We start from the raw sequence: 23,935 nt of genomic DNA on the forward strand, positions 1-23,935 counted from the left end.
ACAAAGCTCTTGGAAAGGATTTTTTATTGGCTGGACCATTCAAGAAATATCCCAATCTGTGGGACCTGCAATTTGCAGGTTCTTCTCCACAAATAAATCATAGATTTGTCTAATAGATATTATGACTAAAAACAATATCCTGTTCCTCTTGAATAAAGTTCAGAGTGGAATGATGAAGGAGAACAAAGAATAAGAAGGATTTAGGCACAGATAATCCATTGTTTACAATTGGTTTGTCATGAACTGTGTAATCAGAGGTGGTATTCAGCCGGTTCGGACTGGTTCGGGTGAACCAGTAGTGGAAATCACGGGTGGGGTGGGCCCTCCCTGGCTGTATCAAGTCCTATTTAGGCATGTTTTTGAGGCCGTGTGCATGTGCTGAAGTGGCATGTGCACTCATATTTGCGAACCAGTAGGGAAAGTACCACCCCTGCGTGTAATCACACAATATGTCAGTCAGGGGAAATCAAGGTTTGTTGTCTCCATAAACCTTATTAATACTTATTAATAAAGCAAGCTGAAAGTTAAGGGTTTTAGAAATTGAAATCAGTGGGTTGAATTGGATTTATTGAAAGCCAATAACTGACCCCCAAATACAGCATTCTTCATATTTTTTCCCAGATCTGTTCAAGTGCTTCAGAAGCTCTGAATGATAAAAGACATTTCCCTTTTTTATACTGGATGCTCCCCAAATTAGCGATTCTCTATCCAGGAATTGTCCAACTGCTCCTCCATTTTGGATGGTCTTTGATTGGTCTCTTTGCTTCAGATACAGAGAGTGGAGTGAACTTCATGAGGACTTTGACACCTCTGCTTCTCAGGAATGGGATTTGTATTGTTATATCACAACTTTTTTCAACCCCTCCACGTACAGCAGCCCTCAGGGATGCCATCTCCAAGTGGAAACAAGTCAATGTCTTTGTTCACTTTGCAGCCTATTTTTCGCTTTTGGACAGAATTCTTCTTTTTCATTCAGCACTTCAAGGTTTGCCAGAACCCATTGAAGGGAAAGTCTGGATATTTGCAGGCTATGGGGAAATGCAAATAGGAAGACACACATTTCTCAAATATGTCCATAGTGTTTGGAACTACAGTTTTCAGTGGAAAAAAACGCCAAATGATGGTTCCTTCGAACCAGATTTCTGTCTGGAACCACAGTTCACCAATCAGTCTTTTCGGTGTTCTTTTTCAAAAGACAACATTTCTGTCAAAGGCCGAACAAGATGCACTCAGACATCCCCACTGAAGACCAAAGTGGAAAGGAACAGGATGTGGAACCAGTATAACCGCCATGTTTATGCTATGATGAATACTCTGGCCCATGCCTTGAATGCTGCTTATTCCTCCATATTCAAGAGGAGAAGGGAAGAGGGAGAAGAGAGGCTGGGGACTCGAAGGCTGAAGCCATGGCAGGTATGGAGTCCCAACAAAAATCCATGAAACTTATTTTCTTTGGAGAAGGAATATAAAGAAGGAAGGGAACCATTTCAACCATTTTATGCTTCAAAAGGCCAAAATGTTTGACCAACCCAAATCACTTGTGGATAATTTTCCAAAGAGCGGGTACCGTGACATATACATTTTGATATTAAGACAGTGTTAATTTTACGAAGTATATATGCATTTTTCAATAAATTCCAGTCCTTATGAATTTGCGATTAGCATTTTGGAATTTTATGTTCATAAATTTGAAGGAGTCCCTGAGGCCATCTAGTACAACCCCTTCTGCCTGCTGAAATTCCAGTTAAAGCTTCTTTAAGTAATGGCTGCTGGATCTTTGCGTTAAAGCAATCAGTGAAGAGGAAACTTGAGCTTCTCCGGTTCACTAAAATTGTTCCTCCTCCTCTCTTCTCTTGTGACTGAGCTCATTTTTACCATGTCCAACACTCTGAGACAGGGGTGTCAAACTCAAGGCCTGTGGGCCAGATCTGGCCTGTGGGCTGTTTAGATCTGGCCTGTGAGGCTGCCCTGGAAAGAGTCAAGGACCGGCCCACGGTACCTCTACCAGAGAAAATGGAGCTTGGGAGGGCTCCACTTCTGGGCTCCATTTTCGGCAGCAATGGCCTCCTACAGCCGTCTGCGACAGGGGTGAAATCTAAAATTTGTTACTACTGGTTCTGTGAGCCTGGCTTGGTGGGGGGTAATGTGACTGGGTTGGTGTGGCCAATTTTTTTTTAACTTTTAAAACCATTTTTTCTACAACCTCTTCGGCTAAGAGGTTGTAAAAAAATGCTTTCAAAAGGCTCTGATGATCCCAGCTGAGTTGCCTGATCGGCAGGCAGAGGCTGTCAGGTTTCGATGTCATCTCAAATAAATTGCACTCCCAAACAATTAATCTTTGCTGAAATATTCCATTTATTGAGTACGACAATCTGACCACGACGTGATCGTAGCTAATACTAACCCTCTGACCCCAAACTCTTCCCTTTATGTTCCCCAATTCTCATCTTCTCATTGGCCATCTTCCAAGTCCCTCTTCCCAGCTCCTGCCTTCAACCCCAAGAATGTCCCCCTCCCATCCCATCTCCTAGGGGATATTATCTACAGAGAAAATAAGTAGGTGAAAAGTCAAGCCTCGCCTCCTCCACTTTTATGGCAGCAGTAAATGCTGACAGAGGCTTTTCAAAAAAGCCTCTGCCTGCCGAACAGGGAACTCAGCTTGGATCATCAGAGCATTTAAAAGAAAAAAAGTTTTTTTTTTCTTTTAAATGCCTGTGACGAGCCGCACAATTATCAGAGGCTTTCAAAAGTAAAAAAAAAGACTCTGATGATTGTGCGGCTCAGCTGGGCATGGGGGGGTTGTGGGGATTTTTGCTACCGGTTCTCCGAACCGCCTGCCTCCATCACTACCAGATTGAGTGATCCGGTCCGAACCGGGAGCATTTCACCCCTGTTCTGCCACCTCGCTTTTCAGATCCCCCCAGCCCTGCCCAGGCCACCACAGTTGCCCCTAACACAAATTACATCAAGGTGGCCATGCCCACCCTGACCACGCCCACCCCATCGTTGTCCACCCAGCCCCCCGAGGTCAAACACAACCCTGATGCAGCCCTCCATGAAATCGAGTTTAACACCTCTGCTCGGGAATAACAGTAAACATCTGTTATTTTTCCTTTGAGGAAAGGAAATGCCCTGGAGTTTGATTTGTGAGGGATGCATTACTTGGAACCTGACAGGTAACATCTTTCAGATATTGGAAGAGTGCTGTATTCTCCTTATGCCAACCAATAGATTTTGTCCATTGTAAAAGGTGCTCCCAGATTCCTTCCGATTTTCATCCCCAAAGACCAACATGACTCCTCTCCTTGTTGCTTTTCTTCCAGGCTAAGACCAGCTCCTTTGATCTCTTCCTTGATTTTATTGCCCATCTCTAAAGTTGATTCAGTAGTTGTACAATGTCTTCTCAAAGTGGGGTGGCTGCAAGGGGACTTTGTACTTGAGTCAATTTCTCTCCAAACCAGAACATTTACTTCTAAAATTTTAATGGATGCGTTTGCCTTCTTTCCATGAGCATCACACGGCCAACTCCCATTTGGTTTGCAATCTACTATTTTGAGATCATTTCCACAAATATTCTTATCAAGTGTAGTTAGACAGAGATGTGGACATGGACATAGTATTATAGAGTTGAAATGGACCTTGGAGGTCTTCTAGTCCAACCCCCTTCTCAAGGAGGAGATTCTATACCGTTTCAGACATATGGTTTTCCAGTCTCTTTTTGAAAGCCACAAGTGATGGAGCATGTATAACTTTTGAAGGCTACTCAAGACTAGTATTTCTGCTTTTAATATTCCTGGATATTTTTGTTCTAGTTCCATTCCTTTTTGAAGAAGAATGAGTATTGCAATCTTTCCCACATTAAAATATACTTGGACCAAAATGGTGATGTGGCAGCAGATCTGGACATCGTAAGCTTGATAGTTGTCTCCAGGGAGGATCCCATTAAAGAGCAACTAGGGGTTTTTATAAGACAGAGACTTACTATCGATCAAGATGCTATTTCACAACTAAAGTTGCTCAACAAGGTGAATTAAATATTCGTGTCTTTTCTCTGTTTTCCAAAGCCTTAGGGCACATTTCAAGTAGCTAAGCCTCTTCACTAAATAGGCTTCAGTGAAAATTGAATTTGGGGAGTAGAATCCTTCTAATTTTTAAAAAATGTTTTAGGAGGCATCAATATAATTGGCAAGGTGTCCTTTAGATGCCATGATATGAAACATGGTTTTAAATTGATTCAGCCATGTCCAACTTGGGATGCTGGGTGATGATGGCTATTTTGTGTCCTCTGTGCAAACTAGTATCTGTATAAAACTGCTGAAAGGGGACATCAAGTGCTGGGGATTTTGGTGCTCATAGCACCAACTTGTCTTGTTTCCTTGCTTAAAATTAGCAAAATAGAATGCAAGTCTTTTGGCCACTACCCACGTTCCTGCTGGAGTGAAAAAGGCAAGGATAACCCTAATCAAGACTGGATGAAATTCCTCTTGATACCATTGGGAATTCAGATTTAGCTTGCCATGGTTGGGCAAGCTTATCTTCTTAAAGAGACCATAAATGTCAGAATTTTCCATACTTGTCTTTCATGCCATGGGGATAGATGAATAGGCCTTCTGCTCCTGAGGAGAAGGTCCAAGGCTTTCAGTTCACATGATATCCTAATGACAGTTCTGATGTGCCCTGACCCAGAAAATTGAAGCACTGAAACATGACTTGATCCAAAGAAAAACCCTTCTTCATATTGGAAGAAATGAGGGAAAAATTGGGGGCAGGGGGAAATTACTAAGCTTGGGTCTTTAGCTTATAACCTCATAAGGAACATCCTTGAATGCAGTTGTTTATTTTGATTATTAGCTACCGTAAGTCTCTCTGGGAAAAAGGAGTCTCCAAATGTATCTAATGATCAATGTAGCTCTGTATTTTCTTGCCAGTTGGTGTTACCTAACGGTGGTTTTTCAACAGAAAGGAACTTTTTTTCGATACCTAACTTGACCTTAGAACAGGGATGTCAAACTCAAGGCCTGGGGTCTGGATCCGGTCCATGGGGTGCTTTCATCTGTCACACGGGCCCACCCTGGAAACAGTGAAGGACCCGCCCAGCGCACAGCCTTCCTGAGCTCCATTTTCACGGCAATGGGCTGCAGGAGGCCATTGCAGCAGAAAATGGAGCCAGGGTGAAACACGGGTGGCGGCCTCCCTGAGCTCTGTTTTCTCTGGCAGAGGGCTGAAGGAGACCATCATGGCTGAAAACTGAGCCTCAATGAATGGCCATGCCCCCTGGCCAGCTCAATGTCACTCATTGTTTTTGTCCCCCAAGATCAAATACAACCCTGATGCGTCCCTCAATGAAATAGATTTTGACACCCCTGCCTTAGAAACATCTCTTACTGACACAGGGCTCCTACTCATGTCCCATGTGATGCAGCAAAAAATGAATGACTTGACGTTTTTAAGGGCACCTCATCTCCATCTCATCTCTCTACAGTTCTAAAAACTAGGCAGTCAGTTCAGTATTAGTACACCAGCATGGTGGCCATATAAAATTAGCAAATAAATATACAAATAAATTGCAATAGCACTTAGACTTATATACTGCTCCATAGTGTTTACAGCCCTTTCTAAGTAGTTTAAAGAGTCAGCATAGTGCCCCCAACAATCTTGTCCTTATTTTACCAAGCTCAGAAAGCTGGAAAGCTGAGTTAACCTTGGGAAAGTGAGGATCAAACTCCTGGCAGTGGACAGAGTCAGCCTGCAATTCTGCCTTCTAATCACTGCACCAAATCCAACCCTAATCTGTAACAATGTTTTCCTTTATATCATAAATGGAAGGTTGTCCTGGTCCACTTACAAATGGGGGTGGATTTGCAGTGATATATGTCTTCTTCTCCTTCTGCCATATCCGTCATCGGATGTTGGTGATCATGTTGGCCAATGTCCGATGATGAATATGGCACAAGAAGAATGATGATACAATGATACACGTGGTCTAGAAGAAACCTTCCCAGATCCCATTGGCCAGAAGTTTCTTCATCACATTTTTATTCTCTTTCAATAAATCTAGTGAAATAAAAAATTCACAAAGCTTTCAGAATAAATTTTATTCTAAACTTTAATAGGACTAAAGCATCACACTTTAAACTCATGGATACATGAAGAAAGGAGGAATGCATGCTAATATAACCGTATGGAGGAACCACTAATTGTCACTTCATGCTTCAATCTTTTCTCAATTGCTTCTCTCCAGAATTTATTAAATAGAAGGATCCTGTATTACAATGAGATATTCTGGAAGCCAAAGGGAGGAACTAAGTGAAGAATCTGCCGGTAGTTAGATCCCTTGCAACATTGAGAGTTAGTTAAAAAATTCTTATTTACCTAAGCGAACTGCGTACCCAGGCAACTACTTGACTCATATTCATGTCTACCTCCAGTTTTCAATGATGGTTATTTCTAACAAACTTCGTTTGGCATTCCTTGTTTTTTTCCTTAGTCTCTGCCTCAGTCCAGATGTGTGGAACATTGTCATCCTGGATTATTCAAGCAGGCTCGAGAAGGAGAGCCAGTTTGCTGCTATGACTGTGTTCCTTGTCCAGAAGGGACTATCTCCACTCAGGAAGGTGGGTCACACCAGAGGAAAGGGTACTAGATTCATCTAGAGCGTTTTGATTAAAATGTGCATTTTAAAAAAGACACGTCGAAGGTTGATAATTTTGTGATTCTTAATTTTCAAGGTGCCTAATTTCTTCCATAATGGGAGTGATAAGAAAAAGGTCTTGAGGGATGAAGTAGGAAGAGATAGAAGGACACTGGAACTGTCCACCCATGTTGACCATTCTTAGGAACATCTGCATTCTTTGAAATTGAAAAATCATTTCAGATCAATGGCCTTTGCTCACCCAAACCAAGTTTATATTACAGCCCAAAAGAAATATGAATCAATCAATTCTTTAATCAGTCAATCTTTATTAAGATCACGGAACCCCCTAAGCAGAAAGATCTAATTCGCGGAACCATGGAGGTAGAGTACTTGGGTTCAGGAGATGAGAGAAATCCTATTCTGACCTAGGCTTCCCAAAAGCACGAAGCGAACTCCTCAAACCCGATAAAATTCCTTTTATTTAGTTTAAAGTGAATTCCTCTCCAGCAAAGTCCAGGTCAACAGTCTTTCAAGAGATTTCACAACTTCAGACCTTTATCAGGCTTGGAGAGCTGCCAGGCCGATATCTTCCAAACACCATTCTGTAGCAGGCAATACTTGGCAAGAAGTCAGGAACAGATCTTCACTGTAATGAATTGAACTAATTGTCTCCTGCAAACTCCCCTCCCTTTTTGCTCCTCTTTATTCCTTATGGGAAGAGCCATTCACCATCCATCTGTGGCTTTACTCCTGAGTCGAACCTTGTTCGTTAGCTGTTCCCTTCTCCTGGCATCTCTGTGCATGCTCACACTGGGAACAGGCTCCGGCTATTCTTCTGCCCCACTGATGTCCGACTCTGAAGGCAGCTGACAACTGTCAGACGGCCCTGACCGCACCTCTGCCTCTGATGCAGAGCACTCGTCAGAACCTTCCCCAGACTCCCTGACTGGCCCATGTTCCTCCTCAACCTACTCACTGTCTGAATCTGCTGCCAGATCCGCTGGCGGGCAACAACAAATACACACAGGAGACTTGCCCTAAAGAAGTGGGAGAGGTCATCTGTGTGAAAGAAGGAACATAAATTAAATTTACCATTATTAGGGGTAAAAGCTGCCTCTTTTATTTTTAGTGCTTTAATTTTTCATATTATGGATTAAGAGGTAAAAGACAAATATTCTGTTTAGCCCAGTTTAACATTCACAGGTTCAGCATAACCACCATCATAGTTTCCTTTGTTGGATTGCTACTGTGACTTCTCTTTTCTTTTTCTCTTTCCGATTTTCTTATGAAATTGGAAGTTGAAGTTATGAAATACCAACAGTTACAACATCAACAAAAAGGGAATACAGTTGTGTTTCTAAAAGGTGTGGGGGGATCCTTACTTCGACTATTGGGATTAAAAGGAATCAGATCTAACCGAAAGCAGGGAGAAAAGAAAACCAACTACCATATTTTTCAGAGTATAAGATGCACCTTTCCCCCCTAAAAGAGGGTGAAAATTTGGGTGCATCTTATCCACTGAATGTTGCCCTGCTGAAAAAAGCCTCTGAAACCTCCATTTGAGAGGCTGAAAAAAAGGCCTCTGAAACGAGGGTTTCAGAGGCTGAAAAAAAAAGCTAGGTGCAAAGCTCACAACCAACGAACCTGTTGCTAAAGTTCACCTCTGGGAACAGCTGATTGGAGGTATTCTAGGAGAGTGATCCTCCCGCCAATCAGCTTTTTTCTTATTTTCCTCCCCAGAAGCTAAGGTGTGTCTTATACTCTGGTGTGTCTTATACTCCAAAAAATACGCTAATCAATTATATTTATTTATTTATTTTGAAAAATATTTTTTATTTTTTAAAAACATCTTAAACATGAAATACATCTTTTGAGAACGAAAGTTTGGTCCTATCATGAATAGGTACAATTGCTCACACTTCTTTAACAAATTTGATTCCAAGTTTCATCCATTTACATCTTTTAAGATAAAAGTCAAACCACCAATTCTTATCACAAATGCTAACATCTTAATCTAAACATTTAGCATTCGATTGTATCACCATAAATCTTAATTCCCAAATAAATACAGCTCCTTTTTTTATACAATCTTTAGTTTCCAATAAACACAATTCTAATTTATATCATTTTATAAATCAAAATTCCATATATATTCCTTAGTCTCAAGACTCATTTCATCAAATCTCTATCTTAACCTCTATTGATTTACATCTAATTTTCTTAGGCTTATCATCAATTACACTTCTCATTTTACATAAAATCATTTCAAAACCAGTTCACATTATTTAATTTTCATTCATCATCTTCTTTTTCACCCCAAATGATTTCCAACATTTTTATCTTTAGACTGTTTTCCAGCATATTCTCCTCCACGTCTACATCTATTGTTTTGCCTGGTTCCCAGTATATTTTATTTTGGCTGTTTTCCAGCATAATCTCCTCCATTCCTCCTGCTGATTACCAGCATATTCTCCTCCACTCCTAAATCTATTGTTTGGCTGTTTTCCAGCATATTCTCCTCCACTCCATTTTTATTGTTTTGGCTGATTCACAGCATTTTCTATAGGCTGCTTTCCAGCATATTCTCCTCCATGTCTCCCACCTGTATTTATTTATTTATTTATTTATTTATTTATTTATTTATTTATTTATTTATTTATTTATTTTGATTTATATGCCACCCTTCTCCAGAGACTCAGGGCGGCTTACAATGCATTAAGCAATAGCCTTCATACTTTTGTATATTTATACAAAGTTAGCTTATTGCCCCACAAAATGGGTCCTGTTTAGAATAGAAACATGTTACATCAAATATATTCTCCACATATTCTCTCTTGGGCTATAAATTTTTCTTGAATTTATCCCATATACATACATATTCTTATTTTTTTATAAAAACATCATTTTTATCCACCTTAGTGTCAGTTTTCTATATTTATTACTCTATAAGCACCTTCCACGCTTGGTCAGTATCATCTGAAATCCAAAGAAAATCTTTCTCGAAACGTGAAAAGAGATATAAAAGAAATATTACTTTTTGTTTTCTCAGATACTGAAAAATGCATAAAGTGCCCATATGATCAATATCCAACCGAGAACAGAGTCCAATGTATCCCAAAAAGAATAACCTTCCTCTCCTATGAAGAACTTCTGGGCATCATCCTGATCTCTTTTGCGTTACTCTTGTTCCTAACCACAGGCCTTGTTTTAATCATATTCATTAAATACCTAGAAACTCCCATTGTCAAAGCCAACAACCGGGACCTCTCCTTCATCCTCCTGGTCTCCCTCCTGCTTTGCTTCTTGTCCTCCTTTTTCTTCATTGGCCGACCAAGAAGAGCCACCTGTCTTCTCCAACAAACGGCATTCAGCATTGTGTTCTCAGTAGCCGTGTCTTCTGTGTTGGCCAAAACAATCACAGTGGTATTGGCCTTCCTTGCCACAAAACCAGGGAACAGGGTGAGAAAATGGTTGGGGAAGAGCTTGGCCAACTCCATCATCCTTTCTTGTTCTGCTGGACAAATTATCATCTGTGTCACGTGGCTTGGAATCTCTCCTCCATTCCCTGACTCTGACTTGCACACCCAGCCAGGAGAGATCATCCTTCGGTGCAATGAAGGCTCTGTCACCATGTTTTATCTTGTCCTTGGCTATATGTGTTTCCTAGCTATCATTTGTTTCACTGTAGCTTTCCTGGCCAGGAACCTGCCTGGGGCCTTCAATGAGGCCAAGGTGATCACCTTCAGTATGCTGGTTTTCTGCAGTGTCTGGATCTCTTTCCTGCCCACCTACTTGAGCACCAAAGGAAAGTTCATGGTGGCCGTGCTGGTCTTCTCCATCTTGGCCTCCAGTGCTGGGCTTCTGGGCTGCATCTTCTTCCCCAAGTGCTACATTATCCTCCTGAGACCAGATCTAAACACTAAGGAGCATCTAATGATAAAAGTGGGGAACTGATTGTGAATTGGTTTCATAGGCTTATAACATTTAATTATTCATTGAATTTATTACAGGGTTTGTATGCTTCCTTTACATCCGTTTGATAATTAAGGTGATTTAATAATGAAATAATTAAAACTACAAAGTTCAAGACTAGTGAAATTAAAATCCAAGCTAATAATCAAAGATAAAATATGTGAATTAATAAATAAATGTATGATTCATTTACCCACACTTGTGATCGGTGTTCTTTGCTTCTTGGACACAGAAAAGTGGGGAGCTAAAGCTTATGATTGGCATGGTCATATAAATCCCTTTTGCAAATTTAAGACCAAATAATGTTGCGGGGTGGCTGACTCTGGCTGACATTTGGTACTGCCTCTTGGAAGGAACTTGGGTGCCAGGAACCAGGTTAAGGGGAGAATCACAGTCTCCGTGTGAGGATAACCTCCAGTGATAAAACACCCACAATTTCTGAAGGTAAGCTGTTCCCCTGATTAATTGTCCTCACTGTTAGGAACTTTCTGCTTAATTCCAGGTTGCTTCTCTCCTTGGTTAGTTTCCACCCATTGTTTGTTGACTTTGATGTTTGGGAAAATAAGTTGACCCCCTCCTCTTTTGGCAGTCCGTCAAATACTAAAAGATTGCTGTCATGCTCCCTCTAGTCCTTCTTTACCATAGACAGCCTCAGAGATCTGGATGTCAAAAAGCCCCGTCACCATAGAGTGCATCCACACAACCAGAAGAAGGGAAATCATGTTTCTTCAAACCAGGGGTGGGCTTCAAAAAATTTATCAAGGGGTTTTCTGCCTGGTTGCTGGGTGGGCGTGGCCACGGTCGGCATGGCCTAGTAGGCCTCCTGCACCATGGCTGGGGAGGCCCTCTTCAGGCTCTGGAGGTTTTTCTTGGGCCTCCAGGAGGGCGAAAATGGGCTCCCCAGGGTCTCGAGGCCCTCTGGAGGCTAGGAACGGACTCGATTCCAGCCTTCCCAAATTTCCGGTAGGCCCGTTTTTTGCCTTCCCTGAGTTTGTGCCCAACACTTACCTGCACCCAAAATGGGCTGTGTGGGAGGGGTGGGCCAGCCCAGCCAGGTGTGGCATTTGGGGGTTCTCTGAAATACACAAAATCATAGCTAGAGGTTCTCCTGAACCCCTGCGAACCCCCAGCAGCCCACCCCTGCTTCAAACCAGTTTTTTGGTGGGCATGGCAACAAATTGATGTCAAAAAAAAAAATCTATTCCCCCTCAATCTTTCTCCGAGGGATGAAATGCTACTAGTTCCCTCCAGATCTGATGAACCGGTAGTGATAAAAATTTTTGGTACGGGTGAACCAGTACTAAAAAAGTGCTTGAAAAAGAAAAAAAAAGTTGGCCATGCCCATCGAGTCACATCGCCCTCCACCAAGCCATGCCTACAAAGCCACTTGCACAGAACCGGAAGCAAAAAAAATTATATTTCACCACTGCTTTCTCAGTATTAACATTTAAAAAATTCCATGTTTTCAACCTAGAGTGGCACCAAACTCCATAGCTCTGGGTGACCTTACTCAGCAGCCCCTGGAGAAAAGAAACCATATTGAAGAGCAGCAGAAATCAACAATAATACTGTGTTTTCCTCCAGCATCATTTTCTGAATGTGTCCTGACCACAACTGATAGAGAACCCTGCCCTCATGGGCATATCTGTAATTTTTCACTAACATGCTGTACTCTGGCTTCTTTTCTGCAAATGGAGCCAAGGAAGGAGTTCATCATCCCCAGAGGAAAAGTTGCTTCCCACTGTAATTATCACCATCCTGCTCTTTGAGATGTCTTCTACTTCTCCAGTAACTGATGTCAAGAGCAGACTGAAGCAACGTGGAGGGAGGTGGCCTCAAGGAAAGGATAAAGGCTTTAGGTCACACTCTGTGTTATCTGAACTTTAGGACAGGTAGGGGCTGTGCTGTTAAATGTACCTTTCTCTCTTTTCCAGGTGAAGCTTGGTTTGTCTCTGTCTGAATCAGGAAAGTCACTGGCTTTTATGAGAGGGCTTTTAATTCTTCCTGTTCTTGTTTAGAAACAGGAAAGTAATTGATTCAGCCTTACGAATGATGGACCTCCTGCTTCTGCTTTTGATGCTGCTGTTCTCCCAGCCTGTCTCGGGGAACCTGAGAATGAAATGCCCGCTGAGTTTAGAGCACCAGGGTGCAAAAAAACCATGGAGTTATTACAGACCAGGAGACCATTTCATTAACATAATCATTGCTACATCAAAACTGGTGCATATAATGCTCCCTTTCAACGCCGAGCCTTCTAATCAGTTTGACTCGTAAGTCATCCAGGATAATGCAGTTGCATTCCCTCCATTTATAATTTGAATACTCTCATTTTGTTCTCCTTATTCTACTGGCTCCTATATTGCAGCACATGCCCTATCTACTTTCCTGAATCATGTTGATTTCCATGCTTTCTTTGTCTTATTTTGAGGAAAAGACTCAAGTCCAAAGATGGGACAGAAAAGAAGTCCACATTATTTTCCTCTCCCTGTTCAGTCTTGAATTCATGATTTGAATATTGTACTGACTTTTGTTTAAATTAGTGATTATTGTGGTTTCTCCCTGCCACACTCATTTCAAATACAACTACTCATTAAGATTTACTTCTTGATCCTTATAGAAATACAGGATGACTTATTTTTTACAATTGGTTTCTGAGTCACTTTTGAAACATCCTCTTCCTTCTATAGCGATTCCACTTTAATCATTGATTTATTTCTGACCTTGGTTACTGGCCAAATGAAAATCAGTATTGTTACAAATATTAGTGCATTTGAGATCCTTAATCCAGGAGGGGGGCTGTATCAATTCCATCTCCCCAACATTCATTAAAATTAAATGGAGATGGGTGAGTATCATTTGTCTCTGGGTTTGGAGTCAGTGTTGGCTTAAGATTCTGTAGGCTTCAAGAGACAAAGTGGATTACATTGAAAAACCAATATGTTGTTGGTTCTGTTGATGAGAATAGAATAGAATAGAATAGAATAGAATAGAATAGAATAGAATAGAATAGAATAGAATAGAATAGAATAGAATAGAATAGAATAGAATAGAATAGAATAGAATAGAATTCTTTATTGGTCAAGTGTGATTGCACACCAAGGAATTTCTCTTTGGTGCATACGCTCTAAGTGTATCTAAAAAAAAGATATGTTCATCAAGAATCATAAGGTACAACACAACGATATTCATAGGGTACAAATAAGCAATCAAATCATATTAGGAAACAGCCAATATAAATCGTAAGAATACCAGCAACAAGGTTATAGTCATACAGTCATAAGTGGGAGGAGATGGGTTATAGGAATGATGAGAAGATTAATAGTAATGCCGACTTAGTGAGTAGTTTGACAGTGTTGAGGGAATTATTTGTTTAGCAGAGTGATGGTGTTTGGAAAAAAACTATTCTCGTGTCTAGTTGTTCTGGTGTGCAGTGCTCTATAGCGTTGTTTTGAGGGTAGGAGTTGAAACAGTTGATATCCAGGATGTGAGGTGTCTGTAATTATTTTCACAGCCCTATTTTTGACTCGTGCAGTATACAGGTCCTCAATGGAAGGCAGGTTGGTAGCCATGTTTTTTTCTGCAGTTCAAATTATCCTCTGAAGTCTGAGTCTGTCTTGTTGGGTTGCAGAACCAAACCAGACAGTTATAGAGGTGCAGGTGTCAGACTCAATAATTGCTCTGTAGAACTGGATCAGCAGCTCCTTGGGCAGTTTGAGCTTTCTGAGTTAGCACAGAAAGATCATTCTTTCTTGTGCTTTTTTGATGACGTTTTTGATGTTGGGTGTCCATAGCAATAGCACATAGACTTATATACCACTTCACAGTGCTTTACAGCCCTTTCTAAGCAGTTTACATAGTTGGCATATTGCCCCCAACAATCTGGCTCCTCATTTTACTGACTTGGAAGGATGGATAATAATGTGATCATTTTTACAGGAGTTTATCTATTGCTCATTCAGAAATGCAATGCTTCATTTTCACTAGTCAAGCAAAGATATATTAAAAAATATAAAATGTAATTTAAGATTGATGATGGTGGTGGTGATGATGATAAAATGAACATTTTTTACACTAGAATATCCTCTGATCAGTCTAGAATCCTACGTCATATTTTCGCTATGCAAATGGTCAGTAAGAATTCCCCGCTCCTGCACAATCTCACACTTGGCTACAACATCCATGACAACTATTTCAGCACTCTTGGCACATCAGATGCCTTGCTGGACATCCTCTCTACAGGAGAAGCCAATGTTCCCAACTACAGCTGTGGAAAGAAGGACAACCATTTCGTTCTTTTTGATCAAACTGACAGTGAGATCTCCATCCAGATGTCAACATTAATAGCCCCCTACAAAATCCCACAGGTTTGTATGTCTGCCTCTCTATCTAGTAAATTGGGTGGATTGGTAGGATGGGTAAGCGATAAATCCAACTATATCTCCTCTGTGGAATTCAATCAACGAACCAACCAACCAACCAACCAATCAATCAATCAATCAATCAATCAATCAGAATAGAGGTGGAGGGGATCTTGGAGATCTGCTACTCCAATCCCTTGCTCAAGCAGGAGACCCTAAACCATTTCAGACAACTGGATGTCCAGTCTCTTCTTTAAAATATCACTGGAGATTTTTAAGATTTCCAGAAGCCTCCACAACTTCTGAAAGCAGTTCCGCTGGTTAATTGTTTTCACTGTTAGGAAGTTTCTCCTAAATTCCAGGTTGCTTCTCTTTTTGATAAGTTTCTATCTATTGTTTCTTGCCTTGCCTTCTGGTGCTTTGGAAAATATGTTGGATCCCTCTTCTTTGTAGCAACTTCTCAAATACTGGAACACTGTTATCAGGTCAGCCCTACTCCTTCTTTTCTCTAGACTAGCCATACCCAAGTCCTGCAACCGTTCATAAAACCGTAAGTTTTAGTCTCCAGGTCTTTAATCATCTAAGTTGCTCTTCTCTGCATTTTTTCCAAAGTCTCAACATCATTTTTTGTAATATGGTGACCAAAACTGGATGCAGTATTCTAGGTGTGGCCTTACTAAGGATTTGTTAGACCTTACCAATACGTCATGTGAACTCAAGAGCTGTTTTTCTCCATGGCCACTCTAGGTGTGTTGTCTAGGGATGGGATTGATATTGTGTGTGTGTGTGTGTGTGTGTGTGTGTAGCACCCAAGCAGCCATATAATTTCATGACAACATCCCCATTGCTTTGGGGGCTTTTCTTGCACACTTGTGAAGGTGAGGAGGGGCTTTGTGTCCAATCAAAGGGTGTTCTGTAGAAAAGGAAGCATACATTCCTGGTTTGCGAAAAGAATCCCAATGGCTTATATTACCTAAAGCTTATAAGAAAGATATGTTTGTGGACTTACACTGACCACTCCCATTAATTAATCCAATTCATTTAAAAAAACCTGATTTTTGTCTCTGGTCAGTGGTTGAATGATCTAGAAACAGGGGATATAGTCATTAAGCCCTTGTCATGGTCAGATCATTCACTCCTTCGACTAGACTTTCGAGCCGCTACCTTCCGCCGCAGGGAGATGGAACCGACTAGGTGATTCCATCCCAGGCACCTGATGGATCTGGATAGGTTCCTTACGGAGCTTGGGCCATTCCCTGAGGCTCCGGCTCATGACTCGACTGACGAACTGGTGACCGCCTGGGATAGGGCGGCCGCTGGAGCTTTGGACCGCCTCATGCCTTTGTGGCCTCTGACCCGGTGCTGATCCCAATTGGCTCCCTGGTTTTCTGAGGAGCTGAGGGAGATGAAGCGCTGGAAAAGACCCCTGGAAAGCGATTGGAGGGCCAGCCATTCCGAATCTGACTGAACACTGGTGAGGTCTCATATTAAGATCAACCTAGTGGCGATAAGAGCGGCAAAATCTAATTATTTTTCTGCTCTTATTGCGTCTGCAGATAACTGCCCAGCCACCCTGTTTAGGGTGACCCACTCCCTACTTCATTTGGGAGCACGGGAAGACCCCTTGCAGGGTAGGGCTGCAATACCTGCATGAAAAAATGGCTCAGATTCGGGAAGGCTTGGACTCCAACTGGGTAGGTTCAGATGGGGTGATGGAGGTGGGTCTTGAGAGTGTTATCTGGGAGGAGTTTGACCTTATGGCTCCCGAGGACGTGGACAGGATTCTGGGTAGACTTAGTGCTGCCACATGTTTATTGGACCCGTGTCCCTGTTGATTGGTACTGGCCTCCCGGGCGGTTACACGAGACTGGCTCCCGGTGATTATTAATGCTTCTTTGAGTGAGGGTTTCTTCCTCTCCACCTTGGTGGTGAGGCCCCTCCTCAAGAAGCCTCTCCTGGACCTGGCTGTATTAGCGAACTATCGTCCAGTCCCCAACCTTTGCTTTGTGGTGAAGGTTGTTGAGAGTGTGGTGGCACATCAACTCCCCCAGTACCTGGATGAAGCTGTCTATTGGATCCGTACCAGTTGGGCTTCAGGCCGGGGTACAGCACGGAAACAGCATTTTTCGCATTGGTTGATGATCTCTGGAGGGCTCGGGACAGGGGTTGCTCCTCTGCCCTGGTCCTATTAGACCTCTCAGCGGCTTTTGATACCATTGACCATGGTATTATGCTGCACTGGTTGGAGGGGTTAGGAGTGGGAGGCACCATTTTGCGGTGGTTCTCCTCCTTCCTCTCTGACCGCATGCAGTCTGTGTTGGCAGGGAGACAGAGGTTGATCCCGAGGCACCTTGTTTGTGGGGTGCCGCATGGGTCGGTCTTCTCGCCCCTCCTGTTCAACATTTATGTGAAGCCGCTGGGTGAGATCATCCGTGGTTTTGGGGTGAAGTTCCATCAGTACGCTGATGATACTCAGCTGTACATCTCCACCCCGGACCACCCCAACGATGCCCTTGATATGATGTCTTGCTGCCTGGAGGCCGTGTGGGTCTGGATGAGGAGGAACAGGCTCAGACTCAACCCCTCCAAGACCGAGTAGCTGTGGTTTCCGGTGTCCCGGTATATCCAGCTAGTTCCATCGCTGACTATTGGGGGTGAGATCTTGGCCCCCTCAGAGAGGGCTTGCAGCTTGGGTGTCCTCCTGGATTCACGGCTGTCTCTAAAAGATCATGTAACACTTGTGGCCATGGGGGCTTTTTATCAGGTTCGCCTGATTCACCAGTTGAGTCCCTTTCTGGATCGGGACTCCTTGTGCACGGTCACTTATGCACTCGTCATTTTCCGTCTGGGCTACTGTAATGCTCTCTACATGGGGCTCCCCTTGAAGAGCACTCGGAGGCTTCAACTGGTCCAGAATGCGGCCCCGCGGGTGATTATGGGAGCGATATGGTGCACCCATGTAACACCTCTCCTGCGCGAGCTGCACTGGCTCCAGGTGGTCTTTTGGGTGCGATTCAAGGTGTTGGTTACCATCTTTAAAGCGCTCCATGGCTTAGGACCTGGGTACTTACGAGATCGCCTTCTGCTACTGATAGCCTCCCACTGACCAATACGCTCCCACAGAGAGGGACTCCTCAGGATGCCATCGGTCAAACAATGTCAACTGGCAACCCCCAGGGGGAGAGCCTTCTCTGTGGGGGCACCCACCCTCTGGAATGAATTGCCCCCAGAGATACAGAAGATCCCTGACCTACGCGCCTTTCGCTGTGCCCTCAAGACGTTATTGTTCCAACAACCTGGGCTGGACTAAACATGAATTTTAATGGTTGTCTTAGTTTTTTAATAATATTGGGGCCAAATTATTTAATATATTTTAAATTGTTTTTAAATTTTATGTATATGTGTGTTTTATTGCTGGCTGTGCACCGCCCTGAGTCCCTCGGGAGAAGGGCGGTATAAAAATTTAAATAATAAATAAATAATAAATAGAAAAGTACAAGCATATTAATCAATATGTCAACTATTTTTTACCCTAATCAGTCCATGATCAAATTCAATACAAAGGACTTGAAGAGCAACAAAGCTCCTGGAAAGGATTTTTTATTGTCTGAATGATTCAAGAAATATCCCAATCTGTGGGACCTACTATTTGCAGGTTCTTCTCCACAAATAAATAATAGATTCGTCTAATATATATTATGGCTAAAAATAATATCTTGTTGCTCTTGAATAAAGTTCAGAGTGGAAAGATGAAGGAGAACAAAGAATAGGAAGGATTTAGACACAGATAATCCATTGCTGACAATTGCTTTGTCATGAACTGTGTAATCAGAGGTGGTATTCAGCCGGTTCGGACTGGTTCGGAACAGGGATGGGTTCTAAAATTTTTTACTACCGTTTCTTTGGGCGTGGCTTATTTTGTGGGCATGGCTTGGAGGTCATGTGAGTGGGTGGCCATGGCTATGTGGATAGGGACTACTCAGAGGGCTGAAAAAAGTCATTTCTGACAGGTCCTCACACTTTTGACTGGTCCTCATACTTATGACCATCCTCACATTTATGCCCGTGCAGCATTCTTAACAACTGTGTCACTCATTTCACAACTGCTTCTCTTCACCATGTGACAAGATAGGGCAAAAAACGTAAAATGTGAGGACAGTCTTAAGTTCGAGGACTGGTCAAAAGTGCGAGGACCAGTCAAAAATAACTTTTTCAGCCCTCTGAGTAGTCCATATGCACAAAAGGACTACCCAGAGGGTTGAAAAAAGTGATTTCTGACAGGTCCTCGCACTTTTGACTGGTCCTCGCACTTATGACTGGTCATCATTTATGCCCGCTGCAGCATTCTTAACAACCGTGTCACTCATTTCACAACTGCGGTGCTTATGTGACTGGGTGGGCATGTCCAGGTGCTCATGTGGCATCGCTTCTTTGCCCTAATGACAGTTTGCTGCAATGGTCATAAATGTGAAAAACGGTCATAAGTCACTTTTTCCAGTGCCATTGTAACTGTTGTAAGTCAAGAATTTCCTGTACAAAAATACAAAAAGCTTCTTTGCTTGCAAAAAGGTGCCCTAAATACCAATCATTAGATTAGAAATACCTGCAAACTGGAGTTACAAATCAGGGAGGGTGCCAGAGCATCTTGAGGAATTAAAATAGTTAAAATGCAGTGATAACTATCAGCAGCCAACTCTTGCTCATAAAGTGAAACCCTTTAGCAGAGAGGTCATTTAAGCTCTCCAGAATGAAGCAAAGGAGCAAACAGAGTATCTGTTGCTTGTTAAACCAATGACCAGAACAAATAGACACAGAACTTGTCAGATTTCCAAAGCTGCTTCTTTTCAGGAACAGAGATTAACATTTTTCCTTCCAAACAAAGCTGAATAGGGAAAATTATCCCATCACTAAACACAGAATTAAACTTCACCAAAAACCAGTTTTAGACCAAAAGTCAGAAAGGGTATGTAAACTCACATTTGAATGTCAATCTTTCTAGCTAGCCAAGAAGCCTTGCTGAATGTCACTCATCTTGGTTCCTTGTCATTAAAAGCTTCTTTCCAGCAGCTCTGCTTCGTTATTCAATTATTTCTTCAAAGTGCTGATCATTGCACCCTGGCTGGAAGAACTCCAACAGGAGTTCCAACACTGTTCTCCAAACAGCGGTGTAAAAAGCTTAAAACAACCCTTCCCCTTTAAATCAAGCAAAAAAATAGCATCGGAACCAGAAGTGACAGTAAGTCTAGGCATAGTGCCAGGAGAGGCAGTTTCTGTAATAAAGATTAGGCTAGAAAACAACACCAAATGTTGTAATTAATCTTTACAGGATTAACCCTGTAAAGTGGAAAAAAACAAAAGGAGATTTCTTTTAACAAACGGTTCTCCGAACTGCTTAACTGCTTAACTACTTAACTACTTAACCACCGGTTCTACCGAAGTAGAATAACACCACTGGGTCTACCCATTTATTTTTGCAGGCAACGGTCTACTCATTTGTTTTCTTTTAACACTGATCAGCTATAGGGCAGCCATTTGAAGTCCTGTGGCAAGAGTTTAAAGAGTTTTTTCCCTCTAGCCATCAGCTGGGGCTCAGGAGGCAGCAATAGATTGGGGGTGGGGCCAAATAAAAGGAAAGAATAACGCAGGGGGTGGGTGGGTGAGGTGGGGCGGGGCATAACCAGTTCAGTGATGTCATATCGTCACCGCTACCGGCTCCGCAGAACCGGGCCGAACCGAGAGGAACCCACCACTGGTCGGGTGAACCAGTAGTGGAAATCGCGGGTGGGCCCATTCTGGCTGTATGAAGTCCTATTTAGGCACATTTTTGAGGTCGTGCGCATGTGCTGAAGTGGCATGTGCGCTCATATTTGTGAACCGGTAGGGAAAGTACCACCCCTGCATGTAATCACACAATATGTCAGTCAGGGGAAATAAAGGTTTGTTGTCTCCATAAACCTTATTAATACTTATACATAAAGCAAGCTGAAAAGTTATGGTTTTTAGAAATTGACATCAGTTGTTTGAGTTGGATTTATTGAAAGCCAATAACTGACCCCCAAATACAGCATTCTTCATATTTTTTCCCAGATCTGTTCAACTGCTTCAGAAGCTCTGAATGATAAAAGACAATTCCCTTTTTTCTACCGGATGCTCGTCAAATTAGCGATTCTCTACCCAGGAATTGTCCAACTGCTCCTCCATTTTGGATGGTCTTTGATTGGTCTCTTTGCTTTAGACACAGAGGATGGAGTGAACTTCATGAGGACTTTGACATCTCTGCTTCTCAGGAATGGGATTTGTATTGTTATATCACAACTTTTATCAACCCCTGCACGTACAGCAGCCCTCAGGGATGCCATCTCCAAGTGGAAACAAGTCAATGTCTTTGTTCACTTCGCAGCCTATTATTCGCTTTCGGACAGAATTCTTCTTTTCCATTCAACACTTCAAGGTTTGCCAGAACCCATTGAAGGAAAAGTCTGGCTATATGCAGGCTATGGGGAAATGCAAATAGGAAGCCATACATTTCTCAAATATGTCCATAGTATTTGGTACTACAGTTTACAGTGGAAAAAAACACCAAATGATGGTTCCTTCGAACGAGATTTCTGTCTGGAACCACAGTTCACCAATCAGTCTTTTCGGTGTTCTTTTTCAAAAGACAACATTTCTGTCAAAGGCCGGACAAGATGCACTCAGACATCACCACTGAACACCAAAGTGGAAAGGAAAAGGATGTGGAACCAGTATAACCGACATGTTTATGCTATGATGAATACTCTGGCCCATGCCTTGAATGCTACTTATTCCTCCATATTCAAGAGGAGAAGGAAAGAGGGAGAAGAGAGGCTGGGGACTCGAAGGCTGAAGCCATGGCAGGTATGGAGTCCTGACAAAGATCCATGAAACTTATTTTCTTTGGAGAAGGAATACAAAGGAGGCAGGGAACCATTTCAACCGTTTTGTGCTTCAAAAAGCCAACACATTTGACCAACCCAAACACTTGTGGATAATTTTTCATAGAGCGGGTACCATGACATATACTTTTTGATATTAAGACAGGGTCAATTTTCCAAAGTATGTATGCATTTTTAAATAAATTCCAGTCCTTATGAATTTGCAATTAGCATATTGGAATTTTATGTTCATAAATTTGAAGGAGTCCCTGAGGCCATCTAGTACAACCCCTCCTGCCTGCCGAAATTCCAGTTAAAGCTTCTTTAAGTAATGGCTGCTGGATCTTTGCATTAAAGCAATCAGTGAAGAGGAAACTTGAGCTTCTCCGGTTCACTAGATCAGCTCTAAAATTGTTCCTCCTTTTAGGATGTTTTTCATCTCATTCAGCCAGAATCTCTTCTCTTGTGACTGAGCTCATTTTTACCATGTCCAACACTATGAGACAGGGGTGTCAAACTCAAGGCCTGTGGGCCAGATCTGGCCTGTGGGCTGTTTAGATCTGGCCTGTGAGGCTGCCCTGGAAAGAGTGAAGGACCGGCCCGTGGTACCTCTACCAGTGAAAATGGAGCGTGGGAGGGCTGCACTTCTGGTCTCCATTTTTGGCCGCAATGGCCTCCTACAGCCATCTGCCACCTCCATTTTTGGATCCCCCCAGCCCTGCCCAGGCCACCACAGGTGCCCCCAACACAAGTTACATCGAGGTGGCCATGCCCACCCTGGCCACACCCACCCCACCATTGTCCACCCAGCCCCCTGAGGTCAAACACAACCCTGATGCAGCCCTCCATGAAATCGAGATTGATACCCCTGCTCTGGAATAATGGTAAACATCTGTTATTTTTCCTTTGGGGAAAGGAAATGCCCTGGAGTTTGATTTGTGAGGGATGCGTTACTTGGAACCTGACAGGTAACATCTTTCAGCTATTGGAAGAGTGCTGTATTCTCCTTTCTCCAGCCAAGAGATTTTGTCCATTGGAAAAGGTGCTCCCAGATTCCTTCTGATTTTCATCCCCAAAGACCAACATGACTCCTCTCCTTGTTCCCTTTCCTCCAGGCTAAGACCAGCTCCTTTGATCTCTTCCTTGATTTCATTGCCCATCTCTAAAGCTGATCCAGTTAGTTGTACAATGTCTTCTTAAAGGGGGGTGCTTGCAAGGGGACTTTGTACTTGAGTCAATTTCTCTCCAAACAAGCACATTTACTTCTAAGATTTTTATGGATGCATTTGCCTTCTTTCCATGAGCATCACACTGCCAACTCCCATTTGGTTTGCAATCTACTATTTTGATATCATTTCCACAAATATTCTTATCAAGTGTAGTTAGACAGAGATGTGGACATGGACATAGAATTATAGAGTTGAAAGGGACCTTGGAGGTCTTCTAGTCCAACCCCCTACTCAAGGAGGAGACTTTATACCATTTCAGACATATGGTTTTCCAGTCTCTTTTTGAAAGCCACCAGTGATGGAGCACGTACAACTTTTGAAGGCTACTCCAGACTAGTATTTCTGCTTTTAACATTCCTGGATATTTTTGTTCTAGTTCCATTCATTTTTGAAGAAGAATGAGTTTCTTCAAAAAAGTTGCAATCTTTCCCATATGAAAATGTACTTGGACCAAAATGGTGATGTGGCAGCAGATCTGAACATCGTAAGCTTGATAGTTCTCTCCAGGGAGGATCCCATTAAAGAGCAACTAGGGGTTTTTGAAAGACAGAGACTTACTATCGATCAAGATGCTATTTCACAACTAAAGTTGCTCAACAAGGTGAATTAAATATTCGTGTCTTTTCTCTGGTTTCCAAAGACTTAGGGTACATTTCAAGTAGCTAAGCCTATTCACCAAATAGGTTTCAGTGAAAATTGAATTTGGGGAGTAGAATCCTTCTAATTTTTAAAAAATGTTTTAGGAGGCGTCAATATAATTTGCAAAGTGTACTTTAGATGCCGTGATATGAAACATGGTTTTAAATTGATTCAGCCATGGCCAACTTGGGATGCTGGGTGATGATG

The sequence above is a fragment of the Pantherophis guttatus genome, chromosome 2 (assembly GCF_059756535.1).
Source record: "Pantherophis guttatus breed Tessera chromosome 2, ASM5975653v1, whole genome shotgun sequence".
NCBI classification, from domain to species: domain Eukaryota; kingdom Metazoa; phylum Chordata; class Lepidosauria; order Squamata; family Colubridae; genus Pantherophis; species Pantherophis guttatus.